The sequence below is a fragment of the Bombus affinis genome, unplaced genomic scaffold (genome assembly GCF_024516045.1).
Source record: "Bombus affinis isolate iyBomAffi1 unplaced genomic scaffold, iyBomAffi1.2 ctg00000088.1, whole genome shotgun sequence".
NCBI lineage: Eukaryota > Metazoa > Arthropoda > Insecta > Hymenoptera > Apidae > Bombus > Bombus affinis.
The window spans coordinates 442,008-463,384 of record NW_026108836.1 but is presented as its reverse complement, the minus strand read 5'-3'; the positions used below and the strand labels follow the sequence as shown (position 1 = coordinate 463,384).

The following is a 21,377-nucleotide window of genomic DNA, read 5'->3' as shown; positions in this document are numbered from 1 at the left end:
CGCGCGCCAGAACATCGACTCTGGTCTCTGTTATATGCAGTGTAATTGTTGTTTTGCAGATTCAGACTCAAATATTCAACTCCACGTATCTCCGTTGCTGTTGCTGATATGTCGACAATTCGATGTGCCTGGTACTCCACATTTGTTGCCAAATACATCGTTTGCCAGCCAGTTTGCGCTATATCCAGACTGGTCCCAGACAGATCAAGCATAAATCTAAATCGGAGATGATAGAACACGGGAACCTTCCGTTTGGAATTTTGGGAAAATCCCGTAACATTGTAATCTAGATTCTACCATAGCTGTAATTAAACAATCGTAGTCATCTAGTCCGATTGTAATTGTTCGAAACTTGTGATACTGCACTTGGCCTCGAGGCGACAACCAGTCACCGAACGTAGTCGCGGTCAAGGGATGAACGTTTTGTCTAAAAAAGGCATGAAGTAACTCTATAGCTCTCCTTAAAAGAAATACTTGGGACGGGGCACGACGGTAAGCATTTCAACGATTTCTGTCCCGTGGCTCGCCACACGCAGACTCTATTATTTGAGTAAATACATGAGCAGCTAGTACGAGGACCCCCTATAAACCTTAAGATTTGTTTAACTAAAGTCCTTCAAACCGACAAACAGTCCTCGTTCCAACTACGAGAAAATAGGAGAAATCTATGTTTCTCACGAACGACGCTTCCTCTTCTCGAACTCTCTCTTGAGGGCGGCTAGCACCCTTCCCTAACCACCAACATGGAAATTGACCAATTAACAGTAACCCCAATTTCCCTCACTTTCCGAACGAAGAATTATCTCCTCGAATCCGATGATTTCGTGCCCTTAGGCACACCCATCATAGTTTTCCTCGACAGCGTTACCGTGATGGAGAAACACTCTCCCGTACGATCACGACGACGATTCAAGTAACCCTCTGATACGTAATGATTGCCCCATGCATTAACATTGAGTACAACTTAGACGCTAAAGAAAAGTAGAGTTTGTCATCCCGTTGACCGCTGATTCGTTATTGAGCCTAGGATCATTGTCATTAGCTTCCCGAGTATCTAATTATCGCGATTACTTGTCCAATTCCATCATAGTCATATTTGCACTAGTAAATATCACCTCTATTGCATAATCATCACGTCTAGCGCCAATAGGGATTCGTTTCACGTCCTTAACCCTAACTCTAATTTTAACGCCAACCCGACATCTGAAGTGGGATCAGTGCCGACTATAACAGTGCTAGAACTTAAGACCATCGTGCGCAAGTAATTCAGTCGCTAGTGCAAAGATCGAGTGTGAAACCTAACAATTTTTCGCTACCACGTTTTAACCCTTAAAATCGCGTGCTCCGACTCCGCTGCATGGGGCGCAGCTGCCAACCTGATTATGGAGGGAAACTATGATTTCAATAACGAGTGGCGAGTCGACTCGTGCGTACTGGAAGCATCAACGGATAGATCAAGTCATCTGGGTGAATCGTTTCCATTTTACTCCGATTCGGGAGCAGAGCGTTCACTAATTAAAGAGTCCACGGCCTCGGCATTTTCTGACAAAGGAATGACTGACATATTAGTAATGCGAGGAGTAGGGAATACCTGTATTAAACAAATGCCAACCATTTGTTCATCGTGTGTATTAATGATTTTTACATCGAAGATAATTTCTCATGTCCTTCCTGATAGTTATTTAAAATATGATATCGCGATTTGTTGCGGAACTCTAAGTCTGGGTTTTGACGTAACATTACACAAAATAGCCTCGCTATGTGTAAAACAAAAATAATTAATGTCTGTAATGAAACCACTGCAAACGAGATCGTCGTTAATGAAGTTGACACTGATGTACATGGTAATAATAAAAGTCGATCAATTTCTCTTCTCGTCAAATTCAAAGATTCATTCGTTACGGGTTTCCTACGTATTCGCGCAAATACAGGCCGGTTAGAAATACGATTAATTGATCCTAACACCACCGTACGAGGAAGTTCTTATAGACTTACCGAGGAGAAGCGAAGAGCGGTACGTGAGAAAACGAGCGTTTAAATTAATGCAAAGATCATAAGGCCTAGTAATTCGCCATTTGCGAGCCCTACGTAACTCGTGAAGAAGAAAAACGGCTCAGATAGATTATGAGCAGGTTCCCGAGAGCTAAGTCAAAATATGGTCGCGGATCGGTACCCTTTACTCCTTATTGCGGATCAAGTCGCGAGATTGCAAGAGGCGAGATACTTTATTAGCCTGGACATGGTCAGCGGGTTTCACCAAATTCCTATTTATCCTGATTCAGCTGAGTATACAGCGTTCGTTACCCCCGACAGATAATATGAATAGATATCGATGCCGTTTGGACTGAAAAATTGCACCGTCCGTCTTTCGGAGGGCCATTCGCAACGCCCCAGGCGACCTCGCTCATTCGTACGTTGTTATTTATTTCGATAATGTCCTAATTATTGCCGACTCGATAGATCAAGCTTTAGAAAGATTGAAACACCGTCTTAGATACCCTCGTAAAAGCCGGATTCTCTTTTAGCTTTGCGAAACGTTCTCTCAAGGACATCGGTGCTCTATTTGAGATATGTAATTCATAACGGAGGAGTTCGTCCCGACCCGGGTAAAATACACACCTTAAGTTCTTTACCTGTGCCAACGGCCGTCACACAGTTCATCCCAAAATTCTCACAGATGAGGAAACTACGCGCTCATCCCTGTACGCGCTCATCTCAGATAACAGAAATAAAACTTGGACAGATAGACACGAAAAAATAAGACAACAGGTAGTTTCCGTCCTGACCGACGCGCCGGTGCTAATGACATTCAACCCCAATTACCCGATAGAACTACCTACTGATGCTAGCTCGGAGAGTTACGGGGCGATTTTGACGCATCAAGCCGAAGGTAAGAATAAGGTAATAGAGTATTACAATAATAGAACCAGCCCCGCGGAATCCAGATATCACTCCTATGAACTCGAAACATTAGCTATCGTAAACGCCGTAAAACATTTCCGTCACTATCTACATGGACGGAAATTTCTTGTCGTCACGGATTGCAACTCGTAGAAAGCGCTGAGTAATAAAGTACATTTAAATGACAGGGACCAGAGGTGATGGACTTACTTGCAGACTTTTATTTATGACTTTATGTATCGGGAAAGTAAACGGACGGCTCACGTAGATTTCTTTTCGCGAAACCGCACAGGCGTTGACCCTATTAAATTCGACAAAATCAAAGAGAAAATAGTTAATCTGGCAGAAATTTCGGAAGATTGCCTGTTAGCGGAACAACGTCGTGATTCTCAAATCTTGGAAATCGTCAAGGAATTGCAAAACGATGGGCTCGCGGGAGACATCGCGAATACATACGAATTAAGGTCCGGTACTATTTACCGTAGGATACAAAGAAACGGCAGGACTCTCGGTTTACCTATAGTCCCAAGTGGTTTTAGATGGTCTGTTATTAACCGTGTGCACCAGTCAATTATGCAGTAAGGTTGGGAGAAACTATACGAATATTACTGTTTCGAAGTGATGGCGAAGTACGTTCGCCGATTCATTGAGAACTGTCATGCTTGTCAAGATTCGAAAGCTAGTTTAGGTAAGGTACAAGCCGAACTGCATCCTATACCTAAGACCAGCATACCCTGACATACGGTCCACATGGACATAACAGGCAAGTTGAATGGTAAAAGCGATTCAAAGGAGCACGTCATTGTTTTGATCGACGTCTCCACTAAATTCGTATACCTGCATCATACTCGTAAGATAGATTCCCTTAACACCATTAAAGTGCTTAAATCCGCTATATTTTTATTCGGGAGGCCCTGCCAGATAATAGCAGATTAGGGAATATGTTTTAAGGGTAAGGAATTTCGAGAATTCTGCGAAAGCAAACGAATTAAAGTTCACTTGATAGCGACCGGTGCTAGTAGAGCCAAGGGACAGGTAGAGCGTGTTACGGGTGCATTGAAAATTATGTTCACGGTAGTGGAAACGACCGGGCGGCCGTGGCAAGACGCGATTGGGGAAATACAGTTGGCTTTGAATTGCACCACCAACCGCGTGACAAACTCGAGCTCATTTGAACTACTAATAGGTAGAACGACAAGACCGTACGATCTGTTGTTACCCGATAACATCAAAAGTATCGATATCTCCAATATAAGACGACAGGCAATAAAGGGGATGGAAACTAGTGCTAGGTATGATGAGGATGGATTTGACAAAATTAAAGCTAAAGCGGTTAGGTTTAACCTCGGTGATTTCGTATTACGCAAAATGAGGAACGAAATCAAACCAAATTAGATCCAAAATTTAGAGGTCCATTTGTAATAGCAGAAGTTTTGAAAGGAGGCATGTATATCTTAAAGGTATTAAACGGTAAGCGATCGTTCAAGTACAGTCACGACATGTTGAGGAAAATGCCAGATGGTTGCACCCCTGCCGAGTTGGATGTCTGTAGTGAAGGCCATAACAGTGGCCATGACGATATGAGTACTTCGATCTCGGAAGATTAGTAGCACTATGCTAATAACACCCGGCAGGGGAAGTTCGCACGCTTTTCATTTCATGGTAACAGTGTGATAAAGCTCAGAGAGAACGTGTGATGTGGCTCACACACTTTTCATGGTAACAGTGTGATAAAGCTCAGAAAGAACATGTGATGTGGCTCACACGCTTTTCATGGTAACAGTGTGATAAAGCTCAGAAAGAACGTGTAATGTGGCTCACACGCTTTTCATGGTAACAGTATGATAAGGCTCAGTGAGAACATGCGATGTGGCTCACACGCTTTTCATGGTAACAGTATGATAAGGCTCAGTGAGAACATGCGATGCGACTTGCATGTTTTTCGGGGTGACAATATGATAAGACTCAGTGAGACCGTGGAACGAAGCTCTATGTGCTCATACGATCTAGAAGACCGAGATCCTTTGGAGTGCGAAATCGAAAATGGTCCATCATGCCGTTACGATCCGACTGATAACCTGCAGGATGCAACTATCACATTGGATACTAAGTATAACGCTACTAATTTTCATAATCTTTTATTTTTTTGCTGCCAAATCCCCGAACAGGATTTGTTGCTACACTGGACCCTTGCCTTATTGGAACATCTAGTTAAATTGTGAATAATGTTAATTGTATCGAGTCTAATGTTAGGAAACTCAATATTTTAGTTACACACGAGGACGCGTGATAGTCAGAATGGCCGTGTCGGAGATGAAAGAACACCTGAAACTTCCCTCCGGAACTTTGGGAAGACCCCTAGTACTGTAATTTAGACTTCACCATAGCCGTATTATGAAACTGTTGTCATTCAATCCGACTGTACTTATTTGAGATGAGGTAACGTGCGTGATAGGTATAGAAGAATCACTCGGTATTGTTTAACAATAACTGTTTATTTGCTTGTGTTCGTGATATACACTAGCGCGCCGAAAGCACGGTACAATTATCGATTCAAGATTACAAGTTCAAGCTCGGCGTGATACTTTACGCGGTGGTTCGAGTCGAGACGATTGCACATACGTCGAGAGATTCAGATTCGCTATTACGTACGACTGCGGACGAACAATCCAGAAGGCGTCTTCCAACTTGCCTCGCGGCTCGCGATAGGACAGAATGAATTTGTGTCGCGATGATGCTCCTTAGGAAAACTATGTTTGGGTGTGTCTAAGGATACGGGATCATCGGATTCGTTAAGAAAAGTGTTAGTTCAGAGAGTGAGGGAAAGGGACGTCGCTGTTAATTGGCAAAATTGTGAGTTGGTTGTTGGAAAGGGATGACCGCTGCCCTTGAGAGAAAGTTGCTAGCGAGGAGCGTCGTACGTGAGAAGAAGCAGATTTCCCGTAGTGGGTGGTATGTGTAGGGACTACTGAGACAAAGACTATTTGTCCCTTTAGAGAATCTTAGCTGCATGAAACCTAAGATTTATAGCGGGTCCTTAGGCTCGCTGTAAATATTCGGTGAGAGTGTATCTGAGAGACATCTGGCAATCATCTGTTCGAAAGGTAGAGTCCTTGTGTAGCGAGGCACAGGACAGAAACCGTTGGGAAGTTTGCTGTCGAGTGCCGCTACAGAGATTTATGATAGTGAGCTCGGACTCGAGGAGACAGTCAGTCGCCGAACGTAGTCGCGGTCAAGGGATGAACGTTTTGTCTAACAAAGGCATGAAGTAACTCTATAGCTCTCCTTAAAAGGAATACTTGGGACGGGGCACGACGGTAAGCATTTCAACGATTTCTGTCCCGTGGCTCGCCACACGCAGACTCCATTATTGGAGTAAATACATGAGCAGCTAGTACGAGGACCCGCTATAAACCTTAAGATTTGTTTAACTAAAGTCCTTCAAACCGACAAACAGTCCTCGTTCCAACTACGAGAAAATAGGAGAAATCTATGTTTCTCACGATCGACGCTTCCTCTTCTCGAACTCTGTGAAAAGATATAGAATGGATTCGGAAATACAAAAAATTCCCTTTATTTAGCACACAACTATTATACATATATCTTATACTCTTAAGACCTCAAAAACCTACTCGCACGCACGCTTGTTGTCAACCGACTCTTCCAGATACTTCTAACGACTGGCTCTTGTCTTTTGTCTCAACCAAGACCCGGACGTCCTCTGACGGTTACACACACATTCACATGTACAGTGTAAATGTATCATATTCCCAACAATATCTTATACTCTAAAGACCTCGAAATCCTACTCGCACGCACGCTTGTTGCCAACCGACTCTTCCAGATACTTGGAACGACTGACTCTTGTCTTTTGTCCCAACTAAGGCCTGGACGTCCTCTAACGCTTACACGCACATTGTCATGTACAGTTTAAATGTATCATGTTCCTAACAGCCACGAAATAAGGTTATCGATCTCGATAACCTTATTTCTGTTAGGATAATCGGGGTGGTTCAATTAAGTATACACTGATTTAACAGGTATAAATTACAGTTCATTCAAACAACTTGACTAGAGAAATATAAACTGCTAGAGCATAATTAGAAACGTGACGCTAGGCAAATGCCTCAGCGATCAACAGCTACAGGACGTCGAAGACCTTATGACAAACACCCCCAGACACGGGACGCTAGGATACCGACATTGCCTGGCGAAAATCGATCGTTTTTCGCGTTAGAACGAAGCCGTTCCCATCGCCGACATGGAGGCGGCAACCGTTGCTTCAGCCCTCCTTTCCACGTGGATATTCCGTTTCGACGTACCTTTAAGGATAAGGACCGATCAAGGACGCCAGTTCGAATCAAACTTATTTAACGAATTATGCCTGTTCCTCGGCATTAGGCATTTACGAACGACAGCCTATCACCCCGTGACCAACAGGATGGTAGATCGCCTGCCCCGACAACTAAAAGCAGCAATCAAATGCCACGATACGAGCCACTGTGTAGAAATCTTGCCAATAGTTTTATTGGGCATACGAACAGTTATTACGGACGTGAAAACGACGACAGCCGAAATGGTTTATGGCACCGGCATATGATTGCCGGCAGAATTCTGTGTACCAACGAAGCAACAGGCCAAGTCGAAATACGGAAGCCGTCTAAAACTACGAATAGAAAAGATCAGGCCTCATCCGATTACGCGAAACGGCGAAAAAGAAACCTCCGTGTTCCACTCGAAACATCGTCTTACGTATTTCTACGTCACGATTACATCGGAAACCTCTTACAGCCACCCTACGGCGGACCGCATCAATTTATATCGAGAGCAAAGAGGATCATTGCGATTGAAGTTAGCAACAAGAACGTAATCGTACCTTTAGACCGTCCAAAACGCGTGAATTTTTATTGCACGATAACATTGAACACCATTACAGCGGAAATCGCGAAGCAATAATACCACCTGATGTTTGAAACGAGCAAAACGAAGACGACTCAGGAATTCATCACTCCAGGCGCTCGGGCAGAAAAGTTCGCTTCCCTGATCGTTCCCAGCCAGGCCGTCGTAAGCTAATCCGTAAGATCTACCAGCGACATAAATATAAGTCGGAGATGAAAGAACAAAGGAACCTTCCGTTTGAAATTTTGGGAAAATCCCGTAACATTGTAATCTAGATTCTACCATAGCTGTAATTCAACAATTGTAGCCATCCAGTCCGATTGTAATTGTTCGAAACTTGTGATACTGCACTTGTCCTCGAGGCGACAACCAGTCACCGAACGTAGCCGCGGTCAAGGGATGAACGTTTTTTCTAATAAAGGCATGGAGTAATTCTATAGCTGTCCTTAAATGAAATAATCGTAGCGGCACGTGACAGTAGAGATTCCAACGGTTTCTGTCCCGTGTCTCGCCACACGCAGACTCTATCCGTCGGATAAGATGATTGCCAGATGTCAACGCATCTCAACAGTATATGTTTAGCTAGCCTGAGGACCCATTATAAACCTTAAGATTTAGTTAATTAAAGTCCTTAACAGTCCTAAACAGGCAAACAGTCTTTGTTCCAACTACGGGGTGATAGGTGAAATCTATTTTTCCACGGACGACGCTTCCCGCTAGTGTCACGTAAAAATATAGAGAAATTTTATAAGGAAGAAGAAGACTTTATTTTCACTTGGTTTATACAAGTATAAGACACTTCCGAGCTCTAGCCGTGACCGTACGAGAGTGAGTCTCTTACAATCTTTTTACATTCGGTCATCTGTTCTCTCATTATCCCCACTACCCTGTAGGCGTACGTGACCGTTGCTACGCTTCTGGAACATTTGGTGGAAGGACCGTTAGGCCATAAATGAATCCTCAGGTACTCCGCCAATATACATTGTCGCCAAGGTCGCCATGTGTTTCTCTCGTCGGTCCATCGGGTTCGAATTATGCCGACCGGGACACCATCCTGCCCGCGGTATGTGTGTGTGTCCTGGTCTCTGATGTGATTTACGTTACATACCTCCCTTCTTAGATTGATTTTGGTCCTCCAAAATCTCAGTGTTTCTTCAGGATTGTTTTATGGAGGCTAATTGGCTAAAAAGTGTGTTTTCGTCTTTGTCTTAATCAACAAGACAAAACAAAAACAAAGTGCATAACTGCTACTTATGGAGAAGGTGAAGACCGTCCTGGAAAATAAGGTTTAATACGATTACCATGTATTTTCCTAATCGAGTCATTCACCATTATTTCGTAATAAGGGGTTTTTACTTTTTCAATGGTGTATGGCCCTAGCCATTCAGTATCTAACTTGTGTTTTTTACGATCATTATGAACTAATATTAAATCTTCTTCTCTAAAAATGGATTGAGGTTTAATAATTTTTTTTCTTTGATCTCTTTGGTATCTTTGTTTACTCTTCATTAGAGTTTCCCTGGCTTTAAGTAGCTTGGCATCCCATTCTCGTTTCCTGAAGCTGACCTCATCAGCGTATGTTCTTTGCGGATTTTGGGATATGGTAGATGGGAGATTGGCCTTGTGTCCAAATGTTAGTTCGAAAGGGGTATATCCAGTGGCATCATGAACCATAGTGTTATATGCTAGACACACAAAATTTAGGTTTTGATCCCATTCTGTTTCATTATCGTTTTGTATAGCTTTTAACATGTCGGATATTGCAGCATGTGTTCGTTCTAGGCTTCCGTTGGATTGTGGATGGAATGAGGTGGTTTTTATGTGTTTGATCCTAAATGCTTCTTCGTATCGTTGCATTAGCTCGCTAATGAAACTTTGTCCTCTGTCAGTTAATATACGTTTCGGTGCGGAGAATATGTAAATGTAATGATTCAATAAAGCATTCCAGATTGATTGGGTCTGTTGTGTTTTTAGGGGCACAAGTATTAAATATTTGGTTAGTTCATCGTGTATAGAGAGAATGTATTGGTTTCCTATCTTGGTCTTTTTCAACGGGCCTATCACATCCATAGCGATTTTGTCATTAGATTCTAACGGGGTGTCGGTTATCTGTGGTTCCTCCTTTCCTCTTATCCGAGTAGTCTTTGATGTTTGACATGTCGCGCAAGTTCCTATTCTGCTTTTTATTCTGTCTATTAGGTGTGGGATATGATATTTGCCTCGGATTCTGTCGTACGTCTTTTGTATTCCGGGATGTCCTACCAAGTCATGATTTTCTTTTAGTACTTGTTCTATTTCCTCTTCGCTTAAACTCTGTATTGGTTCGTAAGCAAATTCTATGTCGTCGCGTTGGTCATTGAAAAATAAAAGAAATCTTTTTATGTGTGCTTTGTCTTGTGCGTTTAAGTTATTGTCTCCTATTCCTATCTTTCTATTTGTTTTAAGTATGTCTGATATTTTCTGTAACCATACGGTTTCGTCATATGGGCCCAGATATGGTTTTGTTAATTGGAAAAAGTTGTCTTTGTTAGATTTGTTAGTTTCAATAATTTTGGTATTTCTTCTGATTTTTCCCAGTCTCTGAATTGTCTTAATAAAACGTCAGTTTGTGTTATCGCGTGTACTCTGGATAGGGTGTCAGCGGCTACGTTTTCCTTTCCTTTTACGTACTCTATATCGTATTCCTCTAATCTCAATCTCCATCGAATCAATCGACTAGAGGGGTCCTTGCAGTTGTGCAGCCATTTAAGGGCTTGGTGGTCTGTTTGAATTTTGAATTTGCGGCCTAGTAAATATTGCCTAAATCTTCTAACTGCCCAAACGATGGCCAATAATTCTTTTTCCGTCGTAGTATAATTTCGTTCAGGGGGGTTTAATGTCCTTGAAATGAAGCAACAAGGGTGTCCGTCTTGTGAAAGGATGGCTCCTAGACCTTCATTACTGGCGTCCGTTGTTAACGTAAATGTTTTCGTATAGTCGGGGTATTTTAGTACTGGTGCTTGGCATAGTCTTTCTTTTAATGTATCAAAGCTAAGTTGTGTTTTGTCAGTCCAGTGGAATTGTATGTCTTTCTTAGTTAGTTCCGTTAACGGTTTGGCAATTTTCGAGAAATTCCTAATAAATTTTCTATAGTATCCGGCTAACCCAAGGAACGATTTTACATCCGTAGGATTTTTGGGTAGTTTGAAGTTCTTTACTGCTTCTATCTTTTCAGGGTTAGGTTTTACTCCGTTTGCTGTCACTAAGTGTCCTAAATATTCCAATTCGGGTTTTAGGAATTCACATTTATCCGGTTGTACTTTTAGACCTACTTCCCTGAGTCTTTGGAGTATAATGGCTAAGTTTTTATTATGTTCCTCTATCGATTGCCCGAATATAATGATATCATCGAGATAGACGAAACAATGATTATTAATTAAGCCTCTTAACGCGGTGTCCATCATTCTTTGAAAGGTAGCGGGTGCATTCTTGAGCCCGAATGGCATTCTGTTATAGTGGAAGTGTCCTTGTGGTGTGCTAAATGCAGTGTACTTCCTCGAATTCTCATCCATGTGTATTTGATGGAATCCCGAGGATAAGTCTAAAGCGGAGAAATATTTTGCGTTCCCTAATTGCGATAGCATATCGTCAATGTCGGGTAATGGATATGCGTCTTGGTCCGTTAATTCGTTTAACTTCCGAAAGTCAATCACTATTCGCCACTTTTGTTTCCCCGACGCGTCGATTTTCTTTGGGACGACCCAGAAGGGAGAGTTATAGGGAGAGTCGGAGGGTTCTATAATCTTTTTGTCTAACATTTCTGTCATTTGTTTGTTTATTTCGATTTTATGGTGTTCGGGAGGACGGTAGGATTTTACGTTGATGATTTTATCTTCTTTCAATTTAATGGAATGTTTAGCAAGAGATGTACACGGTAATGTTTCGCTGTCTAAATTAAATACATCCATGTAATAGAGAAGAATCTTTTCTATAGGTTCTCTGAGAGGTTTTTCTATGTGCGATAGTCGAATCGAAGATTTGAAATTTTGGATTTGATCTATGGTATTTGTATTTTCGATAATGTTAGAAACTTGAATTGAGGACTTACCACCATTGATAAAGCACACTGGCGTTGGCTTCCCTTCGAGGTATATAATTTTTTGAATGGTTTCTCCTGGTGCAAGGGTTGATTCTTGTTGCAGCAGAAGGGTGTTGTTATCTAATTTCAATGTTTCGTTGGAGAGTTCGAATCGATATTGATTCAAACCGGGTAAGCCTAATATGCCATCTTCTATAATTGGGAAATCGTCATCTATTAAAGAGAAGTCTATCTTTTTGTCGAACAAATTCAACTTGACTTTGGAATTAGATTCGTATTCGGAATGTCCCATGGAGAATTTCTTTGTGTCTGGTATTGTTGTCTTTCCTGGGTAGCATCTTTGTTTAAGCAAGTTGATTCCTGCCCCGGAGTCAACGACAAATCGCAATCCTGGTCGTCCTGGTAATTGTAATAGTATTGTGGGTAATCTTCCTGAGGTAGCATTGTTAATTCTGATTGTTCTTGAACGTGGTTTATTCCTGGAGGGGCTTTTCTTTGAGGCGGTATCGGAAAATTTTGGCATTGATTGGGAAGGTGTCCCAATCGATTGCATTTGGGACATTTCGCTTGCGTCCTTTCGCTTAATGGTCTGTTCCCAAACTTCGTAAAATTGTTCGTTCTTGGTAGAATATTTTGTGTGAGTGGAGTTTTATTATTTGTGTTACTTGTAATAGCGAGGCGATTGTCTACTGGATGAGAAGCATGGTTACGATAAAATGGCGGGGCGGTTGTCTGTCGCGTCATCTGTCTGCGAGAGCTGTGCTCGCGGAAGTATCTCTCCATATTCATTGCTTTCTTTTCTGCTTCGATGAGATTTGGGGGGACATTAGCCATTAGCGCCTGCCCTATTTCTGGACGAAGGCCTCTTACATAGTCGGTCACAGAGTCCATGTATAGTTGCTCGTTCATCACCCGTCGAGTTAGTTCGTCTCTATACTCGTTGGTAATGCTGTGTTGGAGTTTGTTAAAAACACTTCGAAATCTGATGTTATAGTTTTGCACGCTTTCGGTTAATCCTTGCCTCATTCCTCTTAATTCGTCCTGTTGTTCTCTCACTGATACTTGCGCAGCTACATTACGTCTCAATGCTTCGTACAGAGATTCGAATTCGGTAATACGAATATTGCGGATTGCCATTGCGGCTTTTCCTACAATCTTCTCTATTTTAATCATTTTTAGTAATAGTGTTGGTTCGCTACACGTTATTCTTACTTCTTGTATTTCATGAATAAAATCCTCCACGCCTATATCATCCTCTCCGTTTAATATCGGAATGCATTTTAATGCACTCTCAGCTTTTATCTCTGGTTGCGTATATTGTTCAGGAAAAGTCCTTTCCCAGGATGGTTGAGGTGGTGTTTGAAGTAATGGGCGAGGTTCTCGAAGGACCGATAGATCTTTAGCGGTGTGGGTTACTTCGTCTACGGTTATTAGGGAACTGGCCTCCGATACATTTCCCGTTTTTGTTTTTGCTACAACTTCATCCATACGCAGTGTAAGCATACTCATTTGTTGGGTCAGTCTCTCATTCTGCTTCTACATTGCATCAAGCAAAGCTTTAACTGTTGGGTCTATTCCGCTGTTAGTTAAAGCGGCGCTAACAGTTTCGGTTTTGTCTTCTCGTGGCGTTACCATTGTTATACTAATTGTGCTGTCTGTTCTCGATCTGTATTTGACAAAAGAATCCAGGGCTTGCTCACCTTGATCGTTTAACCCGTAGGAAAGGTTCCGTTGCGGTGTTCCTTTGTCGAAACGTCGAAAGTGTCTGCTCTGTTACAGTGGTCCACTGATCCTCAATCTTCAAAGTTGACCGTAGCCCGAAATGCGTATTTTCGTTTTCTTGAAGTTGATGGATCCTGGCAGGATCGCCAAACTGTCACGTAAAATAAAAGAGAAATTTTATAAGAAGAAGAAAACTTTATTTTTACTTCGTTTATACAATTATAAGACACTTCCGAGCTCTAGCCGTGACCGTACGAGAGTGAGTCTCTTACAATCTCTTTACTTGCGATCATCTGTTCTCTCATTATCCCCACTACCCTGTAGGCGTACGTGACCGTTGCTACGCTTCTGGAACATTTGGTGGAAGGACCGTTAGGCCATAAATGAATCCTCAGGTACTCCGCCAATATACATTGTCGCCAAGGTCGCCATGTGTTTCTCTCGTCGGTCCATCGGGTTCGAAGTATGCCGACCGGGACACCATCCTGCCCGCGGTGTGTGTGTGCCCTGGTCTCTGATGTGATTTACGTTACACGGACATAGCGCTAATTGTCTAGTGTGCGCTGAATTGGGCAAGAAATCTGGAGTACCGGGCACTTCGAATACTCGGCATGTCTGCAACAGCAACGGAAATACGGGGATTTGAATATTTGAGTCTGAATATGCAAACCTGCAATGACGCCGTATTTGACACGGCCCAGAGTTGACATAGAGCAAACCGGCTGGAGTATGCTGTATTTGGCAGCAAATGTGGAGTATAACATGCATCCTATTGTGAACATACTTACTATGAAAACGGAGATACATTCAGTTGAATATTTAGGCTTGAATGAGCAAAACTACAAATACGCTGGATTTGACTCGTTCCGTATTTAACATGGCTTAAACCAGATCAAGCGCCCAGTGTATGGCAGTCGATGTGGAATATAACGCGCACCGATTTGTCGACATATCTGCAACAGAAACTGAGTCACGTCGATCTGAATATTGAACCCTGATCATGCATTACTGCATTTACGCTTGATTTCACGGGGTCCGGATTTGACATAGCGCAAACCAGATGATGCGAGCTGTATTTAATAGCAACTACGGAGTATAAAGCGCATCGAATTTTCCACATATCTGCAATCGAAACGGAGATTCGTTGATTTGATTATTTAGGTGTGATAATGCAAAACTGCAGTTGCGTTGGGTTTGACCGGACCAGAGTGGACATAGCGCTAATTGGATGATATTGGTTTAATTTGCAACAAATGTGGAATGCAAGTATTGGCGACACATTTCCAACAGTAGCGGAGATGCGTGGATTTGAATATATAATAATGTATATGAAAAACTGCAATTACGCTGGATTTGTCGGTGATCGGAGATGACATAGTTTAAATCGAATGATGTGCACTGTATTGGCGGCAAATGTGAAGTATAACCTGAGTCGAATTGTCGGCATATCTGTAACAGAATCGTAGATACGTTGATTTGATTATTTATGCACGAATTTGCAAAACTGCAATTACGCGGGTTTGACACGGGCCAGAGTTGACATAGCGCCAGCCCACTAATGTGCGCTGTATTTGGCAGCAAATATGGAGTGGATGTCGGCACATATGTTATAGAGGCGGAGACACATTGATCTGAACGTTTATTCCTGAGTATGCAAAACTACAATTACGCTGCACTTCACAGGGTCCAGAATCGACATAGCCCAAAGCGGCTGATGTGTGCTGTATTTGGCAACAATTTTGGCGTATAACTCGCTTTACGTTGTCGGCATATCTGCAACAGAAGCGGAGATACGTTGATTAGAATATTTCAGCCTGAATATGCAAAGCTGGAACTAAGTTGGATTTGTCGTAGACCAGAGATGACATGGCACAAACCCTCCGATGTGTGCTTAATTTGGGAGCCAATGTGGAGTATAACACACATAAATTCATCGTCATATCTGCATTAGAAACAGAGATACGTAGATTTGAGTATTTAAGCCTGAATATGCAAAACTGCAATTTCGCTGGATTTCACACGTTCCAGAGTTAACTTAGCGCCAGCCCACTTAGGTGCGCTCTATTTGGCAGCAAATGTGGAGCTACCGCGCAGAGTATTTTCGACGTATATCCAATACCAGTGCAGCAGTTGAAAGGTCGCATCCCGGATGATGCGCGCTGTATTTAGTAGTAAATGTGGAATACAACTCGCATAGTATTGTCGACATATCTGTAATAGGAACGAAGATACCTTCATTTGAATATTTAAGCCTCAATATGTAAATTTGCACAAACCGGCTGATTTGGCAGCATATGTGCAGTATTATGCGCATCGAATGGTCGTCATTTGAGCTCTTGAGGCGGAGATACGTGGATTTCAATATTTTAGACTGAGTATGCAAAACTGCAAATACGCTGGATTTGACACGGTCCAGAATTGACATTGCGCAAACTGGCAGATATGCGCTGTATAGGTTTATTTGAACATTTAAGTATGAATATGCGTAACTACAATCATGCCGGATTTGACTGAAACCAGAGAGGACATAACGGAAACAGGCTGGTGTGCGCTGCATTTGGCAAGAAATGTGGGGTACAAGTCATATCGAATTCTCGACATATTTGCCACAATGACGGAGATACGTTGATTTGATTATTCGTGCATGAGTATCCAAAATTGCAATTACGCTGGATTTAACAATGGTCAGAATCGACATAGCGCAAACCGGCTGATGAGTAATACATTTGGCAGTACGATACTAACTCGAATTGTGGACATATCTGCAACGGAATCCGAAATAGCTTGATTTGAATATTTAATCCTGAAAATGGAAAGCCGTATCAACACCACTCTCAGCAACGCCAACACCTCTCACAACTCGACAACGCTAACAACTCCACTCTCAACAACGCTAACACCTCTCGCAACTCGACAGCACTAACAACTCTACTCTTCGACTCCTTGATTAACTCTGACCTCTCGACTCACTCTTATTTCTCGATCAACCGCTCAACGCTTCTCGATCAGCCAAACTTTAAAGTTAAATCGTCCCCTACCATTAGCGTTAGTTTTTCCAACTCTCTAACCATATTCTGTTTACGCTCCGCAAGTACAAGGTGACTTTAGTCACATACGCTTTCTCACCGATGTAAACTAACAACCGAAGTACACACGACATTGTTTTGATCGATTTCTAATGAGGATTTTTCCTCGCGATACTACAATATGTTACTTGAATATTTAAGCCTGAATATGCAAAACTGCAAATGCGCTGAGGTTGGCTGCGTCCACACGTTACATAACTCAAACCAGATAATATGCACTGTATTTGGCAGCGAATATGGAGTATAACGCGCTTCGTTCTGTCGGCATATTTGGAATGCAAACGGCGATATAGTGATTTGAATAATTAATCATGAATATGTATAGCAGCAATTTCGCTGGATTTGACAGAGCCCGGAGTTGACATAGTACAAACCTGCTGATGTGTGGTGCATATGACATGGGATATGAAATATAACGGGCATCGCATTGTAGCCATTTGCGCTATAGAAACGGAGATACGTTGATTTGAATATTCTAACCTGAATATGCAAAACTGCAATTACGCTTGATATGTCAAGGACCAGAGATGATATAGTAGCTCGAGCCAGCTGAAGTGCGCTGTATTTGGCAGCCAATGAGGAGTATATCTCGCACCTAATTGACGACAAATCTGCAATTGCAGCGGTGATACATTGTAGTTAATATTCAATAATGGGCCTATTACGATACAGATAGTATTAGCGTGACTGAAACACTTTGCCGTCTCAGTAAAACCATTTTATTTCAAGCTTCACGCTACAGTTCTGAATCCGGACAAGACCGATTCAAGTTCTCGCAAGAGCAAGCAGTCAAATTAAGGTACTTACACGAGTTAGAGTCTAATACATTTTATTGGTCCAACATCGATGGGGCGATCTCGCATCGAAATTTTGGGAGGACCGCGTAACCTTCCAACGACGACCGCCGTACGAGCAGCGGATAAACTTATTTCGTGCCTTAGGTTGCCCTCACCACGTCCTCTACTTCTTGATTCTTGGTTGGTAGCTTTAGCGGCTGCAGGTCCGAGAAATTGCATCTTGACCCGCTTTCTCGTATGTCGCATGTGACGTCTCACTTTCCGCCGTAGACACTTGTCGGATCTACATACGTTGAACCATTTGCGCGAGACAAGCGCGGCGCTCTGCAGGGACGAGGGATCCAATTTTCGAAGTATCAAGTGCGAAACCTCCAGTGGTAGTTCGGAAATGATATCTACCTTACTTGGCACGAACAAACCAACGACGCGTAGTAGAGATCTAAAAAACTCCATGTTGCTTCTACTGTTGCGCGAGCACGACTGACGGTCTGGCTAAGAGTGGAGGCTTATATATGTGCTGTTCGTCACGGTGCACTGCGAGTTCCGGTTCCGGTTCCGGGTGAGAGTGCTGGTCAGGCAGAATCGATGGTATGTGCATGTATTTTCACTTACATCAGGTTCACATTATTGTTGGGAATATGATACATTTACACTGTACATGTGAATGTGTGTGTAAGCGTCAGAGTACGTCCGGGTCTTGGTTGAGACAAAAGACAAGAGCCAGTCGTTAGAAGTATCTGGAAGAGTCGGTTGTCAACAAGCGTGCGTGCAAGTAGGATTTTGAGGTCTTAAGAGTATAAGATATATGTATAACAGTTGTGTGCTAAATAAAGGGAATTATTTGTATTTCCGAATCCATTCTATATCTTATCATGGTAGCAGAGCGTGGTTCATAATTTTGTAAGTTATTTTAGTGCGTTTTTTTCAATATTGCGAGTTAGTTCGTGTGAATTCTCAGTAAGGAAAGAAACGTTCAAAGGTTACAAAGAGGAAACATACACTTCGAGCACGTAGGAACGCTTGAGTAAGAGATAAGGAATCATTTAAAATGGAGAGATCGGAAATCATGATACCTATTTTCGATGGTGAGGATTACGGTATGTGGAAGCAAAGAATAACGATGCTTCTCAGATGTAAAGAATGCGAGATTGTCACAACTAGGGTGAAGACAGAAACAGACAATGAAGACTGGGACAAAAAGGATCTGAAGGCAATAAATATAATTTATAATGCCGTCACAAATAGACAATTGGAATATATTAGAGAAGAAAAAACGGCATATGGGATAGTAAAAAAGTTTGATAAAGTGTACTTGAAAGCGTCGACGGCACTACAGATCGTATGCAGAAGGAGATAGGAAAAGATAAGACTTGAGAAATACACTGATTCAGCAACGTTCTTTAGCGATTTCGAAAAATTAATAAACGAATTAAAATGTGCGGGTGCACAAGTGAGTGAGAGGGAAAAACTAAATTACATGCTGAATACGTTACCCGAAGAATACAACTACATAGCGGATATAGTAGATGCATTGAAAGCAGAAAATCAAACGGTAGCGTATGTAAAAAATAAAATTGAAATAGCGGAGAAGAAAAATAAGTCCAATCGAGGAGAAATGCAAACCAACGCCTTTTCTGCAAAAAAGGAAGGATGCTTCAGACGTGGAAGAGTAGGACATTTTGCGAGAGAGTGTCAAAATGGCGTCGAAGCGGGAAGCAGTAACAGTTTTTGGCGTGGGTCAACACGTGGTCGCAGCAGAGGAAGAGGAAACAAAGGAAATACGAGCAGGCGACGTGGAAATTTCCATCGTCAATCAACAACCGGCACGAGCGAGCATGGTAACTCAAGATCGGGCACATTGATAGCAACGGCGCACGCATCACACAGCGGCGAGGCGAACGAGATAAGTAATAATGAAGTAATGTGGCTATTCGATAGCGGTTGCACAGATCACATAATTAACAGCGTAAATTATTTCGATAAATGTATTGACCTTAAAGAACCGGTAAATATATATTTAGGCGATAATAGATCGATAACGGCAACAAAAGTAGGGAATGTTATAAGATATTTTGAAGCATTTGGAAAGAAAATGAAATAAATATGAATAACGTTTTTTACGCGAAAGAAGTGTCCGCAAACTTGATTAGTTTAGGCAAGCTAACAGATAATAATAACACGGTTATTTCAAAAGGAAATATTGCAAAAGTAATAGTTGAGGACAATAAGCTTACAGCGGTAGCGGTTAAAGAAAAGGGAACATATAGAATGAAAAGTATATTGAAAGGGAAGGAGCACTTAGCAAAGAGCGCCGAACGTAGTGGTATGAGCAAAAAGGAAAGATGGCATAGGATGTTAGGACACGTAAATTTTAAATATTTAAGTATTTTGGGTAAAGAGCAGCTAGTTACTGTATACCGAATGAAATTGAGAAGGAATTTTTGAAATGTACGGTGTGCATAGAAAGTAAAATGCACAATTTACCATTCAAAAATAATCAAACCAAGGCTAGGGAGATAATGGAAATTATTCATACGGACGTGTGCGGTCCCTTTAAGACTTCCGGATTCAATGAAGAGAAATATTTCATCCCATTTATCGATGATTATAGCAAAATAGCTAGAGTTTATTGTATAAAATCAAAGGGTGAGGTCTTTGATAGTTTCGTACAGTTTGTAAATGAAGCCGAATATTTGACGGGCAAGAAGTTAAAAATATTGAGATGTGATAATGGAAAAGAGTATTTGAATAATCGAATTTATAAATTTGCTAGGGATAAAGGTATCAGAATTAATAATTGCCCAACCTACGTACATGAGTTAAATGGGACAGCGGAAAGGTATAATAGAACAGTTATGGACATGGCGCGTTGCTTGTTAGCGGAAGCGAAAGTACATAAAAGGTACTGACCGGAAATAGTTTGTACAGCGGTATACTTGAAAAATCGAATACTGGCAAATACTATAGAGAGAGAGACACCTTTTGAAATATTCTTCGGGAGAAAACCAAGTGTTGAAAATCTACATCTATATGGAAGTAAAGTTTTTGTAAGAAGACCAGAACGAAAAAGAGTTTCTAAATGGGATAAGAAGGCAGATATGGGAATTTTGTTACGATATAGTGAAGTAGGTTACAGAGTCTTATTAGGTGGGAAAATAACAATAGCGAGACATGTAGAGGTCATAGGAACAGACACAAAATGTATCGGCTTTGTGGAAAATTCATTCGATAAAGATAACGATGACATTGTGGATAATGATTCATTGGTAAACATGAATAAGGAAGAGTTAGAAAGTAGGGAAGATGAAAATGATAACAGTCTTGAAAGCATAAACATCCCTAGAGGATCTACACGTAATAAGAGAACTCCAGTAAGATATCCAGAAAAAGAAAACATTAGTGAAATCCATGCAAATTATTGTAGAGTAGATAACCCTTGTACATTTGAGGAGGCGATTTGTTGCGAAGATAGTGAAGATTGGAAACAAGCTATGGATAAGGAAATGGAATGACTTTATAAGAATAAAACTGGGAAATTGTTAGAAAGGGTAAAAGGCAAAGACGTATTAGATGTAAAATGGGTTTACACGAGAAAATCAGATGACAGGTATAAGACTGGATTAGTGGTAAGAGGATTCCAACAGAGAAACATAGCTGATGACATATACTCCCCAGTAGCGAGTAATCAGACCTTTAAGATGTAGCGGTACTTGTCGACAAAAGTCATCATGGTTTTTGCCCAGCAAATCCGCTACACAAGAAACCGTGTTTACTCAAACACGAGCTAATTATAGATATATCGACCTTAGGCGGTTCCGATCATTAGGCCAAATCCGTCGTTTTTGCCGTGACCATAGGCTCGTGAGTCAGCTACCCAAGAAACCAACAATTGTA

At 41.7% G+C, this 21,377-nt stretch overlaps 1 protein-coding gene across 1 annotated transcript in view; it reads right to left on the bottom strand.

Moving 5' to 3' along the window:
- The window catches only part of LOC126927377 (uncharacterized), a 402,238-nt gene extending 388,513 nt beyond the window's left edge, over positions 1–13,725 (bottom strand). Inside the window, exon 1 of the mRNA XM_050743532.1 lies at positions 13,579–13,725. The gene's annotated coding sequence lies outside the window, so the exon portion shown is untranslated. The remainder of the gene's footprint in view (positions 1–13,578) is intronic.
- Between the last annotated feature and the right edge of the window lie 7,652 nt (positions 13,726–21,377).